The 19,617-nt window shown below is 39.5% G+C and overlaps 1 protein-coding gene across 6 annotated transcripts in view; it reads right to left on the reverse strand.

The window, feature by feature from the left end:
- HBS1L (HBS1 like translational GTPase) overlaps positions 1 to 19,617 on the reverse strand; it is a 144,586-nt gene that overhangs the window by 76,892 nt on the left and 48,077 nt on the right. The window lies entirely within an intron of this gene.

Below are 19,617 nucleotides of genomic sequence, written 5' to 3' on the forward strand. Positions count from 1 at the left end.
TAATGCCAATCAACAGGTGCTTATGGAAAATAGATCCTGTCAAACTAACTTGATATCTTTTTTTAATGAGATTACCAGTTTGGTTGACAAAGGTAATAGTGTTGATGTAATATAGACTTCTGTAAGACTCATAGATTTTAAGGTCAGAAGGGACATTTGACTTGGTACCTCATGACACTTTGATTAAAAAAACTAGAAAAAAAAAATTAACCTAGCACGCATTATATGTATTACTGGCTAACTGACAGGTCTCAAAATGTATATATAAACAGGGAATCATCACCAAATGGCTGTGTTTCTAGTGGGATCCTACAGAGATTGATTACTGTACCTACGTTATTTAACATTTTTATTAATGACCCAGAAGAAAACATAAAATCATCACTAACAGTTTGCAACGGACACAAATATGGGGGAGTGGTAAACGATGAAGAGGACAGTTCACTGATTCATCTTGATCTAGATCACTTGGAATTCTGGATGCAAGTAAACGACGTGTGTCTCAATATGGCAAAATGTAAATGTGTACATCTAAGAACAAAGAAGGTAGGCCACACTTACCGAATGGGGGACTCTATCCTAGGAAGCCAGGAACGCTGAAAAAGATTTGGTAGTTGTTGTGGATAATCACCTGAACATGAGCTCATAGTGTGATGTGGTGTCCAAAAAGGCAAAAGCTATCCTTGAATGTATAAACAGGGAAACCTCAAATAGGAGTAAAGTGGATATTTTACTTCTTTATTTGGCACTGGTGCAACAGCTGCTGGAATACTGTGTCCAATTCTGGTGTCCACAATCCAAGAAGGATGTTGCTACATTGGAGTGTGTTCAGAGAAGCCTTGAGAATAATTAAAGGATTAAAAAATAAGCCTTACAGTGACAGGCTCAAGGAGCTCAATCTATTCGTTTAGCAAGAGAAGATTAAGGGGTGACTTGATTACAGTTTGTAAATACATATATGGGGGAAAATATTTAATAACAGGCTCTTCAATTTAGTAGAGAAAGACAGAACATGATTCAATGACTAGAATTAGACCAAATTCAGACTGGAAATAAGGCAAACATTTTTAACAGTGAGAGTAATTAACCATTTGAATAATGTATCAAGGGTCATACTGGATTATTTTCTTTTCTAAAAGGCATGTTCTAGGAATTATTTTGGGGAAATTCTATGGCATGTTATACAGGAGGTTAGAGCAGATAATCAAAATTGTCCCTTCTAGCCTTGGAATCCAATCTTCCCAGGCAGCATTCAACTGCCTTAACCGTACCACCACCCTTTCTTTCCCTGCAATCCCCTGCCTCACTCACTACACTCCTTCCAACTTCTGCAATAAATAAATCAGGATCCTACAGACAACAATTTCCTTTCACTGCCCAATTCTGGTTCATCCCCAAAGCAGGTCCATCCTGGGCACTGAATGAGGCAGGCATCCTGTGGCAAAAAGTAGTATGTGCTCATGTAAGTACAGAGGGTATATGGCACAATAGGGAAAAATTCTGTGGCTTAATTTTGGCATTTCCTAACTTTTGAATGCTTGACTTTGCAACATTAATAGTGCTCTTTTAGCACAGTTTTTGTGTGTGTAATATGCAAATACCTTAGAAGCTCATTAAACTGGACTGTATTTCAGTCACATATATGGAGCATCTGTATACCATACATGCAAATAGGGCTAAGTGGACTGCTATTTCTCATTCACATCTAATATAGTATAAGAAAAGCGCTGCTGTTAAGAGTATAATGCTTGTTTCAAGATTTCCAGTTTCATCAAAGCGGCACTCAAGCATACAACAACAACAAAGATCTGCTTTGGATGGGGCACACACATTTCAGTTTCCATAGAGATTGCATGCGTATCAGCTGCCTTATCTGATGTTTCTGCCTTGCAGAATCCTAAAGATCCAGTAGTGAGTGATGTGTCAGCCAAAAGAATTATTTTCTCACTTGTCAATTTTCTAACAAGAAAGTTCCACTGCAATTTTTGGTGCCAAATTCCTGTAGTCCATGGACTAAAATCCAGTAATTAACATGATCACAAGACAATACAGCTTATTCTGTACCTATGAAAAGTCATGATTTGTGGGATACATGCTTCTTTGCTAATCTGCCTAGTAAGGCTCAACAAGATCCTTTCTCAATCTATAACTCCCTGCATTTTATCTGAACTCATAATTTGTTATAAACAATCATTTGTACATTAAAAATTTGCACTCCGTACATTTCTATAACAGAACACCACAATATCTGATTCTCACAGACATACAACCACGAATCGTTGGTGGTGTTTTCTTATTCAACGTATTTTACTTAAATGACTGTATTATGGCTTTCACTGAGATTTAGAAAAAACTCAGCCCAATATTTCTGAAGTTTAACTCTGACCATAAATGGGCACACATAGAGCAGAGTCAGCATTATATGTGGGATAGCCCTAAAAAGGTATATCCATTAGCCAGTAACCTAAATTGAAAAGAACTGATTACAGTCGATGCAAATTAACAGAATTTCTGTTGAGAATTTGGCCCAATATGAGTGTGTAAAACTGAAAGTACAATATGTACAAACCAGGTACATTAAATGTAATTTCATTTCCAAAAATAATGCAGTTAGTAATGTCAGGTTTGATCTAAAACTTACATTACAGCACCAGAGGATGGTGCTATTAGTCTGTGTTGACAAAGTATTTTAGAAACAAAGATGTTAGTGTTTTATGCACATATAGGTATACCACATATATATTTTTATTATTTGGATTACAGTAGCACCCAAATATGCAAGGTGCTGTGCAAATGTAAGAACTGTCCTGACCCAAAGCTTATACTTATGCACCAGAATTGCCTTTAGCTGATCCCAAGAAACACAAGTTAAATTACTCAAATATATTTGAAGTGTGAAAGGTAGTGAAGCAGGATAATATTGGAATAAAGGTTATTTCCTAAACAAAAAAGAAAGATTATCTCAGATCTGCTGTTCAATTTATCTAACATTATTCAATAAACACCTTCCAGAAATGTAACACGGAAGTGGCATATCAATCAAAGTTGTAAGATATTAAGTACAGTAACTAGAGTCCCAAAGAGCTAAAGAAGATAATCAATCAGCACATAACTGATTTTTAAATTCCCAATCTGGAGACACCCTAACATATAACTAGTTTTAATATCTTATCTAATTTCCTTTAGGCCCTGTGAAGTCGCAGAACTTCTACTCTGTTAGTACCCTAGTGTGCACTCTACTGGTGAAATTACAACCACCCCCGACCATGAATGGTCAAAGACCTGACCTATCTGGGGGAAGTGAGTGATGTTCTCTTAGTGTTACTTTAATCTTTGCTTTCCACTTTCTCTTATTTCTTTTTACTACTTTGCAAAACCAGGTCATTGTGTATGAAAACTGTACTTACTTGATCCTCCACCACACCCCTCCCATAATTCAAAGGATGCCCAGAGAGGCTGCAATGTCACTAGCAGAGTGCATGTTGAGGAATCTCACAGACTGGAAGACTTGTGACTTCAGAGAACTAAAAAAATAATCCAATTATATATTGAAAACCCTTCAATTTAAAAAAAAAATAGAGTATTTTCAGGCCATACTGTCAGATATTGTCACAAAAAAGGTAACGGCTAAAAATCAAAGTAAAGAAGTACAAACATTAAGGTTCAAACAGCAATATTCATTTGCTGTGTTGAACATTCTTTTGGTAAGTTTAAAAAGTAATATTTTAAGAGACATATTTAATCAGAAAAACCATGGACAAAACTGGTGCAATGCAGCCAGCTTAACCATGAGTGTTAATTTTTGCATTTCCTATTTGTGATTTTAATTGTGCAACTTTAACAGGGAATTTACAGTGTTTTCCCGATTAAGTTGCTTAGGGTATTCTTCTAAAAAATTATGCAAATCTAAAACTACCTGGCTTACAGACTTTATAAATGGCTAACAACGTTCTGGACTCTGGAAAGCCTTGGTGAAAAGCGTTGCAATAGTGAAGACAAGAGAAAATGAAAACTTGGCTGAGGATTTCATTTAAGAGAAAACTGAAGCTCCTAATGTAAACTGGCTATGGTTTGCAAACAGGAGAAATGGTAGGAAGAAGAGAAACACAAGTTCAGGAAATGTACCTATGGATCTCAGAGAAGAGGTCATTCTCAAAGACTACAAAAGAGCAATAACAGAAACAGAACTATGTCATAAGAATGTAAGAGTGGGCAGATTGGGTCAGACCAACAGTCCAACATCTAGCACAGAATCCTGTCTTCCCCCAGTGGCCAGTACCAGACACTGCAGAGGGAGTGAACAGAACAGGGCAATTTATCAAGTGATCCATTCCCTGTCTTCCAGTCCCAGCTTCTAGCAGCCAAAGGTTTAGGGACACCTAGACCACAGGGTTACATCCTTGAACATCTTGGCTAACAGCCACTGATGGACCTATACTCCATAAACTTCTTTGTTGTACCCTGTTATGCTTTTGGCCTTCACAACATGCCCTGGCAATGAGTTCCACAGATTGACTGTGTGTTGTATGAAGAAGTACTTACTTGGTTTTAAACCTGTTGCCTATTAATTTCATTGGGTGACTCCTGGTTCTTGTGTTACGTGAAAGGGTAAATAACACTTCCTTATTCACTTTCTCCACAACATTCATGATTTTATAGACCTCTACTATATCCCTCCCCCAGTCATCTCTTTTAAGATGAACAGCCCCAGTCATTTTCATCTATCCATGCATGAAAGTTGTTCCATCTCCCTAATAATTTTTGATACCCTTCCTTGTACTTTTTCCAGTTCTAATATACCTTTTTACAGATGGGGTGACCAGAACTGCATGCTGTATTCAAGGTGTGGGTGTACCATTGTTTTATGTAGTGACATTATGATCTTTTCTGTCTTATTATCTATCCCTTTCCTAATGGTTCCTAACATTCTGTTAGCTTTGTTGACTGTCGCTACACATTGAACATATGTTTTCAGAGAACTATCCATGACTCCAGGATCTTTCTTGAGTTGTAACAGCTAATCTAGACCCCATCATTTTGTACGTATAGTTGGGATTATGTTTTCCAATGTGCCTTACTTGGCATTTATCAACACTGAATTTCTTCTGCCATTTTCTTGCCCAGTCACCCAGTTTTGTGAGATCCCACTGTAACTCTTTGCAGTCCGCTTTCAACTTAACTATACTGAGTCATTTTTATAGTCTGCAAACTTTGCCACCACACTGTTTACCCCTTTTTCCAGATCATTTATGAAGATGTTGAACTGCACCGGTCCCAGTACAGATCCTTGGGAGGCCCTGCTATTTACCTCTCTACACTGTGAAAGCTGATAATTTAATCCTATCCTTTGTTTTCCTTTCAACCAGTTACTGATCCATGAGAGGACCTTCCATCTTATCCCATTACTGCTGACACTGGCATAAGAGCCTTTGGTGAGGGAAACTTATCAAAGGCCTTCTGGAAGTCCAAATACACTATATTCACTGGATCACCATTGTCCACGTTTTTTGACCTCTCAAATAATTCTAACATTCTTGATCCATGTTTTCCTTTTACAAAAGCCATGTTGACTCTTCCCCACCATATTGTGTTTGCACGAAAAGTGCTATTCTAATTTCCTCTAATCACCTTTTGCATGTCTTTGACAGATTTCAGTGTAGATTTTCAAGAGAGAACCAGAAATGCCTACATCTGTAAGAGACAATAGCAAATGATGAAGCAGCCCATAGTGTCAAAAGCTGCACTGAGGTAAGCATAAAAGCAGTACCCATAATCAACAAAAAGAAGTCACTGTAGATATGCTGGAGGACCCTTTTGATGCTATAGCCAGAGAAAACCCAAAGAGAAATCTATCAAAGATATGGTTGTGCAAAAGGTGATTGGAGGACATTAGAACAGTACTTTGCTGCAAAATGCATTTAAAAATGAGGCAGTAGTTAATGCCTATGAGTATCTTGGCCACACGAGGGTCTAAGAGAATTCTATCATATTTCTGGGAGTTGAGGAAGTTGGAGAAAAATGGAGTTGGTGGTAATCAAGATAATGGGAGTAACCATTTTGAGGACACAGGATCAAATGTAAGAAAGAAAGGAAGGTAAAAGGCAATTTACTTTTCTTTAGGGTCATCTACATTACAAAAACTACTGTGTTGTAACTGGGTCCTCTAACAGTTATAATTCATTAACTGGAGTACAGTAAGCTCCAAAGGAGACAAGGGAGTAGCAAAGGAAAGCATTTATTATTTTATAGTACCTGTAATGTGCTAGCCAAGTCACAAGGAAAGCATTGTGGCATTAGGGCTGGATGACACTCAAATTAGGGCAATGAAGCAAAAAGAAACCCCTCACACTTTGTCTCTAATGCTGGGAGGATGATCAGAGAGGATGGAAACAAACTGTTAAATATGATGGACATTTCTCTTCTTTTAGATAATCATCATCTGAGCTACACAACAGGCCCTTATTACTTAATGTTTATATAAAAGGATGAAAATGTGCTACCTATTGCATCTAGCATTTAAAAAAAGTAACTATTTTGCATACATAAATTAGTAGCATATAGCACTGCTTCAAAATTTTCAAAACTACAAAAAGTTTTCTAATATTTTTCAAAAAATTACATCCTGATGTCTGATCAGGTCTAGTAGTATGTAAAACTGTCTATACATTGACATTTTATATACATTAATAAATCATAATACCTCTCTATCACCACCCACTCCCTTATAGGTTAAGCAATATAGAGATGGATTCAATACAAGAACAGTTAGACTAGAAATATGTTTAGTGTTTGTAACAGGGCAGTCACCCCACTCCGGTTTGGAAGGGGTTAAAAATAGCCCTGGAAAAGTGAGCCAATCACTAGCGGGCTTGCAGCAGCCAATCACAGCCCAGCTGGGTCAGTATAAGAAGGGCTCCTGGGAAGGAGGAGGTCAGTTTTGCTTCAGAAGGACGTAGCTGCCTGGTAGAGACAAGGGTACCTTGGACAGGGGATGATGGACACGTTGGGCCTGCGGGCAATGCGGACACCTACAGTGTGAGTCCCCAGGCCCAATGTGGAGGATCCAGTTGAGCCCCAGTGAGAAGGGGGGACCCAAGACAGACTATGAGAGGCCCAAGGCTGCAGAGGAGCAGGGAGTCTACTTTGGCTGCCGCGAGCGGGGCCATATTAAGAGGCACTGCCCCCTCAGGGGAGGGCGGCCGAAGAAGAAGGTGCCTGGCGACTCAGAACAGGCAAAGATGAGCGTGGTCAACACTGCAGTGAAGGCAGTAGACCTGCCTGAGAGCCACCAGCATGAGGTGGCAGAAAAAGGGACTGAGACAGAGTGGACCCAGTGAGAGGTCAGGACCCAGGCTGTGAGCAAGCAAGCTACAACGGGAACCCCAACCCTGATGTTAGAGGGTCCAGGGGACATTAGCCTATGTATGCAGCTGATGGCCACGGAACAGGCCCTCTGGACGGTGGAGGTGGAGCTGCAGAAAGCCCACAAGGAGAAGGAAGACCTGGCCCTGAAGTTGAAGGAAAGTGAAGAGAAGTGAGCTCAACTGGCAGGACATCTCTGGGTCACACAGGCAAGAGGACCCCCTTATCGTCAGGCGTGGGATTTTGAGGGGGAGGTGTAGTGTGGTGGTCACCCCGCTCCAGTTTGGAACGGGTTAAAAACAGCCCTGGGAAAAGGCTGCCGCAGGAAGCCAATCATGAGCGAGCTTGAGGCAGCCAATCAGGGCCCAGCTGGGCCAGTATAAGAAGGGCTCCTGGGGAGAAGGAGGTCAGTCTTGCTCCAGAAGGACCTAGCTGCCTGGTAGAGACAGGGGTACCTTGGACAGAGCAGTAGAGGGAAAGGGCAAGCTGAGCTCTGGCCTGGCAACCTCCCAGGCTGAGGCCTTGAGGCAAAGGCCTGAGGAGGTACTAGTGCTGCAGGGAGGCAGCCAGGGAAAGAAAATGCAGCAAGTCCAACCCCCTTGCCAGTGATGAGTGGCCATTTCAGACTGCAGTTTGCCCCTGAGAGAAGGGACTAAATGATGACTGGCAGTAGCCACTGAGGCAAGGTAGGTACAAGGGATTGGGATTCCCCTGGGAGGGGAGACCCAGAGTGTGGTGACCCTGCCGTAGGGCAGCACTCCAAGGTAAGGGGCACCATGGTCTGGGAGGCACATGGGGCCTGAACTGGTGGAGATAAAGGGACGGCAGAGGGGCAGGTAAGGGCAGGGGAGAAACCGGTCAGAGGAGGGAGCTCTGGAACTGGATGACCTAATTCCCGGACTGACCAGCAGGAGGTGCTGCGGCGGTGAGTGCCCCACCTTATTACAGTGTAGTGTTAAAACAGATTAAAAGTGTTTTGTCAAAGATTATGCTGGGAGTATGAATGGGAGCTGGGATTAGCCTGTTACAAGCCTGCTACATTCAAAATGTTTAAGGAACTATTGGAAACCTTTACCCTTTGGAAAATGTTTAAGAAAATATTAACAGACCTAAGTGATTTACAAATGTCAAAATTAAGTTTTTTGAAAGTTAAATCCTTAACATTTAACATCTTAAAATATTATATTTAATATGTAATACAGTGCTTGTGAAATGTAATCATTTAGTAATACGTACTCATTTTGAATAAATTAAGTAGTAAAGTAGGGGAAGATTTATAAAAAATATTCTTAGCCTTTAAAGAACAAAAAAATGATGGTAAGAGGAATCATGGGAAATGAATTGTTTTCCTTTGCACATGTAAATTAGGTACAGTTAAACATTTCACACGATCTGTTAAAAATGAAGTTTGCTGAGAATACATATACCTTTTATAGTATTAGTTTTTACTAAAGTTTAAAAAATATGCAGTAGATATACAACAGTTACCTATCCACACACAATCATGTAAACTTTTTTTAAAAACAAAACTAAGTGAATGGTATTGTTATATTTAAAACAGAAAGGCAGAAACCTGCATTTTATTCATGTACTGAAGACTGTTACCATTAATTGTTTCATGTGGTTTTCAGATATTGGAAGGGCTGTTTTGTGCCACTATAACCTAGGATTTGGTGAAGTCTCCATTATCAAATCCTGTTTTTTCAGTAATTATTTTTTTAATTTAAAAAACAGCAACTACTCCATCCAGAGCAGCATTTATATAAAACAAATGTCATAAAAATATTGAATTGTGAATATAAAATGAAGATAATTAGCTTAACACATCTGGTTGCTATTATACGTAACCCAATTAAAAGAAATAAAATTTGCCAAGTGAAGTTCATTATATAGTCCAGTCAGTTCTGGTATTTTGTAGAGATATGTAACTCCAATAAATGGCCAGCATATGTTTACAGTATTTGCTTAAGGATTTTCTTCCTCATGCTAATGCATTTGTTTAAAGTATTTCAACATTTGTATGATACAACAAATCTAAGTGTTAAAACGCTCATACATTATGATTTTTATGCTGCTATACCCTACAGCAACTTTTGTTTTCCAAATTATTTTAAAATGCACAATAGTCCCAGGCAGGGAACATGACAACTTTAAACTTGAGGTGAAGATGACATAGATATTAGGAGGTTCACAATCCAAAATAAAAAGTTATAAATTGCTTTGGAGCTGTAAATGGGGGGAAGAAAAGCAGCTCTGGCCACAGCTGCCATGCAATCATAGAATCATAGAATATCAGGGTTGGAAGGGACCCCAGAAGGTCATCTAGTCCAACCCCCTGCTCAAAGCAGGACCAATTCCCAGTTAAATCATCCCAGCCAGGGCTTTGTCAAGCCTGACCTTAAAAACCTCTAAGGAAGGAGATTCTACCACCTCCCTAGGTAACGCATTCCAGTGTTTCACCACCCTCTTAGTGAAAAAGTTTTTCCTAATATCCAATCTAAACCTCCCCCACTGCAACTTGAGACCATTACTCCTCGTTCTGTCATCTGCTACCATTGAGAACAGTCTAGAGCCATCCTCTTTGGAACCCCCTTTCAGGTAGTTGAAAGCAGCTATCAAATCCCCCCTCATTCTTCTCTTCTGCAGGCTAAACAATCCCAGCTCCCTCAGCCTCTCCTCATAACTCACGTGTTCCAGTCCCCTAATCATTTTTGTTGCCCTTCGCTGGACTCTCTCCAATTTATCCACATCCTTCTTGAAGTGTGAGGCCCAAAACTGGACACAGTACTCCAGATGAGGCCTCACCAATGTCGAATAGAGGGGAACGATCACATCCCTCGATCTGCTCGCTATGCCCCTACTTATACATCCCAAAATGCCATTGGCCTTCTTGGCAACAAGGGCACACTGCTGACTCATATCCAGCTTCTCGTCCACTGTCACCCCTAGGTCCTTTTCCGCAGAACTGCTGCCTAGCCATTCGGTCCCTAGTCTGTAGCTGTGCATTGGGTTCTTCCGTCCTAAGTGCAGGACCCTGCACTTATCCTTATTGAACCTCATCAGATTTCTTTTGGCCCAATCCTCCAATTTGTCTAGGTCTTTCTGTATCCTATCCCTCCCCTCCAGCGTATCTACCACTCCTCCCAGTTTAGTATCATCCGCAAATTTGCTGAGAGTGCAATCCACACCATCCTCCAGATCATTTATGAAGATATTGAACAAAACCGGCCCCAGGACCGACCCTTGGGGTACTCCACTTGATACCGGCTGCCAACTAGACATGGAGCCATTGATCACTACCCGTTGAGCCCGACAATCTAGCCAGCTTTCTACCCACCTTGTAGTGCATTCATCCAGCCCATACTTCCTTAACTTGCTGACAAGAATACTGTGGGAGACCGTGTCAAAAGCTTTGCTAAAGTCAAGAAACAATACATCCACTGCTTTCCCTTCATCCACAGAACCAGTAATCTCATCATAAAAGGCGATTAGATTAGTCAGGCATGACCTTCCCTTGGTGAATCCATGCTGGCTGTTCCTGATCACTTTCCTCTCATGCAAGTGCTTCAGGATTGATTCTTTGAGGACCTGCTCCATGATTTTTCCAGGGACTGAAGTGAGGCTGACTGGCCTGTAGTTCCCAGGATCCTCCTTCTTCCCTTTTTTAAAGATGGGCACTACATTAGCCTTTTTCCAGTCATCCAGGACTTCCCCGGATCATCATCTAAAGGCAGTTAGGTATCTCGTACGATCCCCATATTGTAAGCTCGAATGAAACTGTGGATGCACCCTGTAATAAAAGGTCTTTGCCAGACCTTCCAGTTGCTCTCTCCCAACCAGCCATCTTCACTTCATTATCTCAATTAAGTTTCACAACACCCCCATTACCTATGTGCTATTCCTATTTTAAATTAGGAACATGAGGCTCGGAAGTCAGAACATTTGCCCGAAGTTAAACAAGATCTAGCATTTTTCCTCAATGCTACTTCCCACCCCCATGATGGAGCCTGAAGGAGGTGGCAGAGGGAGACTGAAATTCTATCTGCTTAATGGACACTTCTCTGATGAATATCACCCCCATGTACAGTTGCACCAACTTAGAACAGGAGAAGGGGCAGAACCTAGAAAAATTAACTGTTATCCTGACCCCGCTACAAAAGAAAAAATCTGATGCTCCAAACATGCTCTGGTATGATTGGATATTTAATGTATTGTAGTTGGTTTCCAAAGACATTGTGGACCTTATTCACAGCACACAAGGTCTGGGGATTCTCACTTTACAAACAGGCTGACAGAAAACAGTTTGAAATAAGTCTCTCTTGAGACTAATTTTAGTGCTAAATTGTTTTCCTCCTTGATTTAGAGAAAATGCCTCTTTGTTTTTAGCATCTCATCTGCCAGGTTAACAGGCTTGAAGATTCACTTTAACTCTTACGTTTCTTACCGCTCATTTCAGTCTCCTGGTATTTTTCTGAAGTAAAAAATTAAATCAACCAGAATTTGCCACTCTCCTCTCTTGCATCCTCACCATCCTGGACTGTATACATATACAGTACATTTGAATAAGAGCAAAGTGCAGAGGAAGGGGAGGGCATTAAAAATACTGAGAAAAAGCTTTAGTATTCTTTGTTATTTAAATGTGTTAGTGGCAACACATTTACAGAAAAAAAAAATCTTTGAAATCGAGGTGTGAAACTGCTAAAGCTGCTTTGAATCTAACTTGAAAAACATAAAACCAAGCTGTATCAATGCAGCAGGCTGATTAAGCATAGTCTGAGTTTATCTGCAACAACAACTTTTGTGGTATTTAAAAACAATATATTAGCAGTAAAAAGTACACTGATAAAAATTCACATCTCATTACTAGAACTATGGTGACAAACCTTAAATTATGCAAAAAGCTAGGAAGGCAGTTTTCTTAGACTAAGGCCTTTTCTACACTATGGGGAGAGATCAATCTAAGTTAAGCAACTTCAGCTACGTGAATAACATAGCTGAAGTTGACATACTTAGAACTACTTACCACGGGGTTCACACTATGCAATGTCAACTGGAGACACTCTCCCATCGACTCCCCTTGTGCTTTTCGTTCAGGAACTGACTAGAGAGCGATCAGTGGGCAATTTAGCAGGTCTTCATTAGACCCACTAAATCAACCGCTGATGCATCAATCGCCACACGTCAAACCCCGGTAAGTGTAGACAAGCCCTAAAATTATTTATCCAAACATTCAGATAGCACAGATTACATAGCTGGGACCAATGCATTGCATGAAAAAAGCATGGTCCCATCAAAAAGCACAGTGTGAAACAGAAGCCACCAGCCAGACTGATGTGTGCATGTATCAGAACTCTGTGGGGTAGCCATATACGTAAGTATATGGTGAATCCAGTACTAAATTGACTGTTCAGGTAACAGAATGGCTATCACTGATAATCTGGTATCAAACCATAATCTTTGATTCTGGTTGCATCTATCCAAGAGAGCTGGGGGGGCAGGGAGGGGAGACCAGGTTTGGAATCAGACTGGAGGAAGACAGGCTATGTTTAAAATTCCAGCACCGAATGCCATTTGCTATTTTAAGTATCAAAGATTCAAAAAAATTTCAGATTCACTTTTGTATGAAAACAAAACCTGTAAAATTTCTGTACAGAGTCTCCATCACAGAATCATCCTATTCATTATTGTAACACTCTTTGAACAGAAATTTAAGAAATTAGTGTCTTTTGGGGTGGGTTCTTTACATGCATGGTCTCAAATTACATGCTTTTTTTAAAGCAAAGTAATCCTTACAGCATTTTTGAGATGTTTCAGAGTAGCAGCCATGTTAGTCTGTATTCGCAAAAAGAAAAGGAGTACTTGTGGCACCTTAGAGACTAACCAATTTATTTGAGCATAAGCTTTCGTGAGCTACAGCTCACTTCATCGGATGCATAAAAGTGGAAAATGCAGTGAGGATGTTTTTATACACACAGATCATGAAAAAATGGGTGTTTACCACTTCAAAAGGTTTTCTCTCCCCCCCCCCCACCCCACTCTCCTGCTGGTAATAGCTTATCTAAAGTGATCACTCTCCTTACAATGTGTATGATAATCAAGGTGGGCCGTTTCCAGCACAAATCCAGGGTTTAACAAGAATGTCTGAGGAACGGGGGGGGGGGGGGGGGGGGTGTTTGTTGGATCTGTATTCGCAAAAAGAAAAGGAGTACTTGTGGCACCTTAGAGACTAACCAATTTATTTGAGCATGAGCTACCCCCCCGTTCCTCAGACGTTCTTGTTAAACCCTGGATTTGTGCAGGAAATGGCCCACCTTGATTATCATACACATTGTAAGGTCAATCTAAGATACGCAACTTCAGCTACGTGAATAGCATAGCTGAAGTCGACGCACTTACTTCTACTTACCAGGGTGTCTTCACTGTGGTAAGTCGACAGCTCATACTCTCCCGTTGACTCTGCTTGCGCTCCTCATTCTGGTGGAGTACCGGAGTTGACGGGAGAGCAATTTATCACCCCCGCTGGATCGATTGCTGCCCACCAATCCGGCGGGTAGTATAGACAAGCCCATAAAGGCAAGTAAGCATCCATATTCTGACTCTAAGAAAATGAAGATATGATCTACCAAAAGGAAAGAACTTTCACGGGGAAAGAATAGTACTGTGGGCATATACTGTAACCGTAAACTAAACTTATGTATTTCCAAAGTAATAGTACATAGTTTTTTAAAACTCTGAATAACTTTGATGCCAGCCACAATACTCTGTCCATTTGTCCTCTTCACCCCATCCCCCATTCTCCAGCTTCAAAGGAGGGAGGGGGGAAGAGACAGAAACTGGAGAAAAACAGTGATTACACACCTCTGCAAATCTTTTAAGACTTCCCAAGTATGACACCAGTAGATCTATATAGGAACTTACATTACCACCATCTCAGTAGTAGCAAAGTGTTTGGTAGTTAGTAAGAAAAGACATGGAAATATATTAGAAAAAAGCATGGATAACACCCTCTATCTGTAATAAAAATAAAAAGTGACCTCTAGACCAGAATCAAAACTGAGCTGTGAGACCCTACCCAGATCAATGGTCTTTACAAAATCAAATTACACTGTATAATAATGAGAAGTACAATGAACAAACTAGTACAGTGAAGTAACTTAGCAGACAGCTAGGGTGAACACTTACAGCTCTATTCCCAGGTGCTGAAATTAAAAAAAGGCTTCCTTAAACTACTGGTAAGGTTATAAATATATTACTTTAGGGAAGGTAACCCTAAGAAAACATAGGATTTAAAAATATCAAATATTAGAAGCCAGGAAATTCAAATCATACTTCACCATGAAAAATATTTACTTAAAGTAATATTCTTGCAAGATGTCTATAACAGGAAAATTACAAGGAAAACAATTATCGCTGTTTTTCAGCTTACTTTGTGCATTGAATAGTCCTTTGTGTATAGTGTCGTCATTTCCCCTGTATTGCCAGGTTAGTCATTTTCCTCTTTTTATGTGGGTCAACAGGGAAGAGAAAAACATAAAAATATAGGAAAATGTGATTGTAAAACCACAAAGTAGCAGCAGGGACTCAGAAATGGCTGTAGTACCTGAAATTATTTTAAAACTTTTTTTGGCATTTATTAGACTTAAAGTTAACAACTCAAATTTAATATTTTAAACACAGCAAAGTATGAAAGTGGAGCTGGGGCAACCCAAATGACCATAACTATTCCCTATTTCTCCCACATTGTGCATCCTGGTAAACAGTAGATATGTATCTATGCTAAGTATCAAAGCTACTTGTACCTTACACTCCTCCCTATTCTTTGGCATTTCAACCAGGAAAATCTTAACACCATGTACCTTGACAGTCCACTTAAAAGATTTTCTGTCTATCACCATAAAGATATGCAGGGTATGCAGAACAGAAATATAGGACTTAAAATGGGACTAATGTACAGATCATTTGTAAAGGTTTAGAATGGGGGAAATGCATGGGACTTATATGAAGGAACTATACCAGAAGTATAGATGAGGATTGGATGATTTCTTTATATAAAGTGTGATATCAACAGAATGAAATGGAGTATGTTCTCCGGTGTAGATGTGGGAACACACATAATGGGTGGGTAGCGCTTATTATTTCATGTATGATATAATGTACTAGAATATGTACTTAATGCTTTCTATGAGGAGGATGAACAATATGCAGCCGGAAAGCTGTCTTATGATGTAAGCGTAGGTGGAGAAGAGAATACACAGAAACGTCAAAGCCATGCCTTTCTACTTGTATTGTAAGATGCCTAGCACACTTGGGTACTAAGATACTCGAAACATTATTGTTATTTAAGTCTGCATTTGCATACTTCCCTCCCGCCCCCCCTTTTTTAAACTTACACTTAACTTTGCTTTTCCTGAGTTTGTACATTTATTTTTTAAGCTACAATGTTCTTTTAGGCTCTTTCCCTTATGTTATTTATACATACTTACAATTGTAAATCCAGTTTAAAGGTTTTTTCCCACCCCTCTGATTTCTTAAAAGATTTTTGTCCTTTTGATACTTATGTCTATATTTCACAATTCTAAAAAAAAACATTCCAGCTTTTGAATCTAGTAATAATGTGACATAAACCTCTGTAGGTAGTAACAACATCTTCAAAGTGGAGCTCGTCTAATCTTTGGCTGCTTAGCTACACACTTCAGGAGACATCTGTAATCTAACAGCTATGCACAATAGCAGCAAAGTCATGAGAGACATTACCAAAGTTAGCCTCAGGCCACATGACTTTCTGAAGATCCATAAGGTCTCTCAGACCTTTGGACTTCAAAAGAGAGATTTTTCTCTTTCCAAGTGCCAAATTGAATATATATAAAAAAGTAGCTCCATTCTCAAAAAATAATGAACTGAACTTCAGCAAGGATGGATAAAAGACTAAATCTGAAGTTTCTAGGCCGAGTTGTTAATTTCTTTTGAGTGATGACATCACAAAAAAGGGACCTGAGTAGGATTGTTGTTCCCCCCCATCCCCTACTTGAATTTTGTTTAAGTCCAATAACTTATAAATAAACTATCCATTTCACCTCAAAGTTTTGGGGAAAAGTTCTTCACTCAAATCTCACACATGAAATATGAACTGCAGAGATACACAATGGGGAAACAAAAGGCAAAATCAGCCTTACAATGGAAAGCTTCCTACATTCTCAACTAAAGAAGGAATGTTCTCTTCCATAATCTTATGGAAATGGCAAAGTATTCATTTATATATTTGGTCACTAAAGTGTTTACATATTGACTTAGTTCTGCAGTGGTCTATACGGTGCTTTGAAATCCTGTGATATATAGGTGATAAACAAGTTACCTGTTAATTTCCTCCAAAATTTTCAAAGTCATTCTAGACAATAAGACATCTATCATCAACCAGTAGAAGACTGATCTTACTGCTCAAAATTTTGACAATATTACTCTGAAGCAGATTAACTGATCTCCTGAGAACTGCACCTATCTGAACAGCAGAGACAAAAATCACATATAATGAAAAACTAACACCTTTAAGAAATACCGGTCTATAAAAGGAAGAGGCGCTAAAGGAATGTAGTGCTCACAGAAGGTGCTGGATTCACAACATTAAACACTGTTCTCCATTTATCCACAAAAAACAAAATGCAAGCACGGACGCAATGAAACCTTATCCTTCCTACTCCACACATTTTCAGATACCAAACTGGGGTGCAGAATGTTACTGTCTTAAAGAAAAATTCTGATCTCCTGGCGGATCTTTATGCAAATAAGATGGGCTCCATAACTGCACACACTTCATGCTGACAGCAGGAGAAAAAACTACATATATAAGGAGAAAAGTATATTGGAGTCAAGTTCTGCCATAGGCATATGAGAAAAGCATTTGGCTCCTACCAAAAAAATTGGGAGTGAAGTTTGTCATACTGTGGAGAATTTTTTTTTAAAAACCTGTTTAGTTTATTTAAATTTTTCCAATCAGGCTTCTACAATGCTCCAGAACGCAAGCTGTTGTTTAGAGAATCCCACAGTTTAGAGATCAGATTGATTGTTCGCTTCAGTGTATGGAACAAAAATGAAAATATTATTCTCCTAAGGCAAACAGAAAATTAACGGATATACATACTAATCATCTGCTCAAGACATGATCCAGGGGGATACAAATTGGCCACACCCGGATATCAGGAACCAGAATACTAACTCTGCTGGAGATTTTTTTTTTAAAAGGAGGTTAGTCATACACCTGTCAGGGATGGTCTGTTTACTTGGTCCTGCCTCAGGGCAGGGGACTGGACTTGAAGATCTCTCAAGATCCCTTCCAGCCCTACATTTCTATGATTCTTTTGCTGGCTCCTGTGGAACCCTATAGAGTTCCAACTGGATATCATCAATTTAAATTTTCTAAATACACAGTATTCATGTGTACTATAGCTAGCTATATGACCTATTTTGTATAGATTGCTATTCTTTGAAAAATAAACTATATTACTGTAGTGTTAAAATGCTGCAAGGCAAAACTACTCTCTCTCAGAAAAAAGGCTGGAGTGTCATTTTTTCCAGTGTAGGTGTACAGTATATAAAGAGAATCTCAAAAAGGTATCTCAGAACATTTTAAAAGCTTTTCACTGCTGATGACACATTTTTCTGTGAAATAAGCCACTTCCTTTCTAAAGCCCACACAGTATTTTAGTGCAGAGATTCAGTAAGTCCTAATGTCTGTGCAGACATATTTTCAGTACACAAAAGTCTTGAAGTAGCTCATTATATCCCATGATTTAAAAGCTAGTTGAATAATCAGTTATATTGGATTTCAAGTGCTTTATATCAGAGCTAAAACATTAAGCTCTGTTGGACAGGAAACATTTTTATACACTTATTTATACAGCACCTAGCACATCACTAACTGAAGCATCTGGGTGCTACCATAACAAATGTTTAATAAATAAAAATGTGACCAGTAAAAGACCATGACAACATTTCCAGTTTCCTACAGGGAAGTTTAGATGTAAATATGAAAATGATTTGCAGACTGGAGTGGGTCAGAATACAACAACCAAGCATGATAGTTCCTATATCCTGAACAAAAGCTGTAGGCATCTTAAGCAAACAAATATATTAATCACTATTATTATAAGCATCAGAACACTTATTTTTCACTGTAATTCCTGGGAATCCTCCCTAGGGATGCAATGTGAAAGTCTAGCATTTGGATGTATGTTTTTCTAGTTTGACTTAGATTTTTATGAACTCACAAAACAGCCAAAAGTTAATCAGACTTTAAAGCCAGAAGGGACCATCTTGATCATCTAGTCTGATCTCCTGCACATTGCTGGCCATAGAACCTTACTCACTCACTCCTGTAATAGAGCCACAATCTCTAGCTGAGTTACTGATATCCTCAAATCTTGATTTGAAAGACTGCAAGTTACAGAGAATCCACCATTTAGTCTAGATTAAACCAGCAAGTCGCCTGTGCCCCACGCTGCAGAGGAAGGCAAAAAAAAACAACAAAAAAAACCCCTACGTCTCTGCCAATCTGACCTGGGGGGAAATTCCATCCTGACCCCAAATATATTGATCAGTTAGAACCTGCACATGTAGAGAGACCCACCAGCCAAACACCTGAGAGAGAATTTAATGCTGTAACACAGAGCCCTTCCCATCTAGTGTCCCATCTCCAGCTGTTGGAGATACTTGATGATAGCGGGTGCAGCAGTGCCATATACCATTGTAGGCAACTTCATCATATCATCTCCTCCATAAATGTAACAAGCTCAGTCTTGAAACAAGTTAGGTTTTTGTTTTTTTGGGTTTTTTTGCCCAGGCTACGCCCCTTTCAAGGCTGTTGCAGAAATTCAGCCCTCTGATGGTTAGAAATCAATGTCTAATTTCAAGCCTAAAAACTGATGTCTAGTTTATATCCATTTATTCTTGGGCCAACATTGGCCCCTAACTTAAATAACTCCCCTCGCTCCCTGGATTCTATCCCTCTGATATATAAGTAGAGAGCAATCCTATCTCCTCTGAGCCTTCATTTGGTGAGGCTAAACACAAGCTCCTTAAGCCTTTTATCATGATAGGTTCTCCATTCATCTGATCATGCTAGAAGCTATTCTCTGCACCTGTTCAAATTTGAAGTCACCTGTCTTAAACATGGAGGATCAGAATTGCACCTACTATTCCAGATAAGGACTCACCAGTGCCTTGTACAATGGTACTAACACTTCCCTGTCTCTGCTGGAAATA

The sequence above is a fragment of the Lepidochelys kempii genome, chromosome 3 (assembly GCF_965140265.1).
Source record: "Lepidochelys kempii isolate rLepKem1 chromosome 3, rLepKem1.hap2, whole genome shotgun sequence".
Lineage (NCBI taxonomy): Eukaryota > Metazoa > Chordata > Testudines > Cheloniidae > Lepidochelys > Lepidochelys kempii.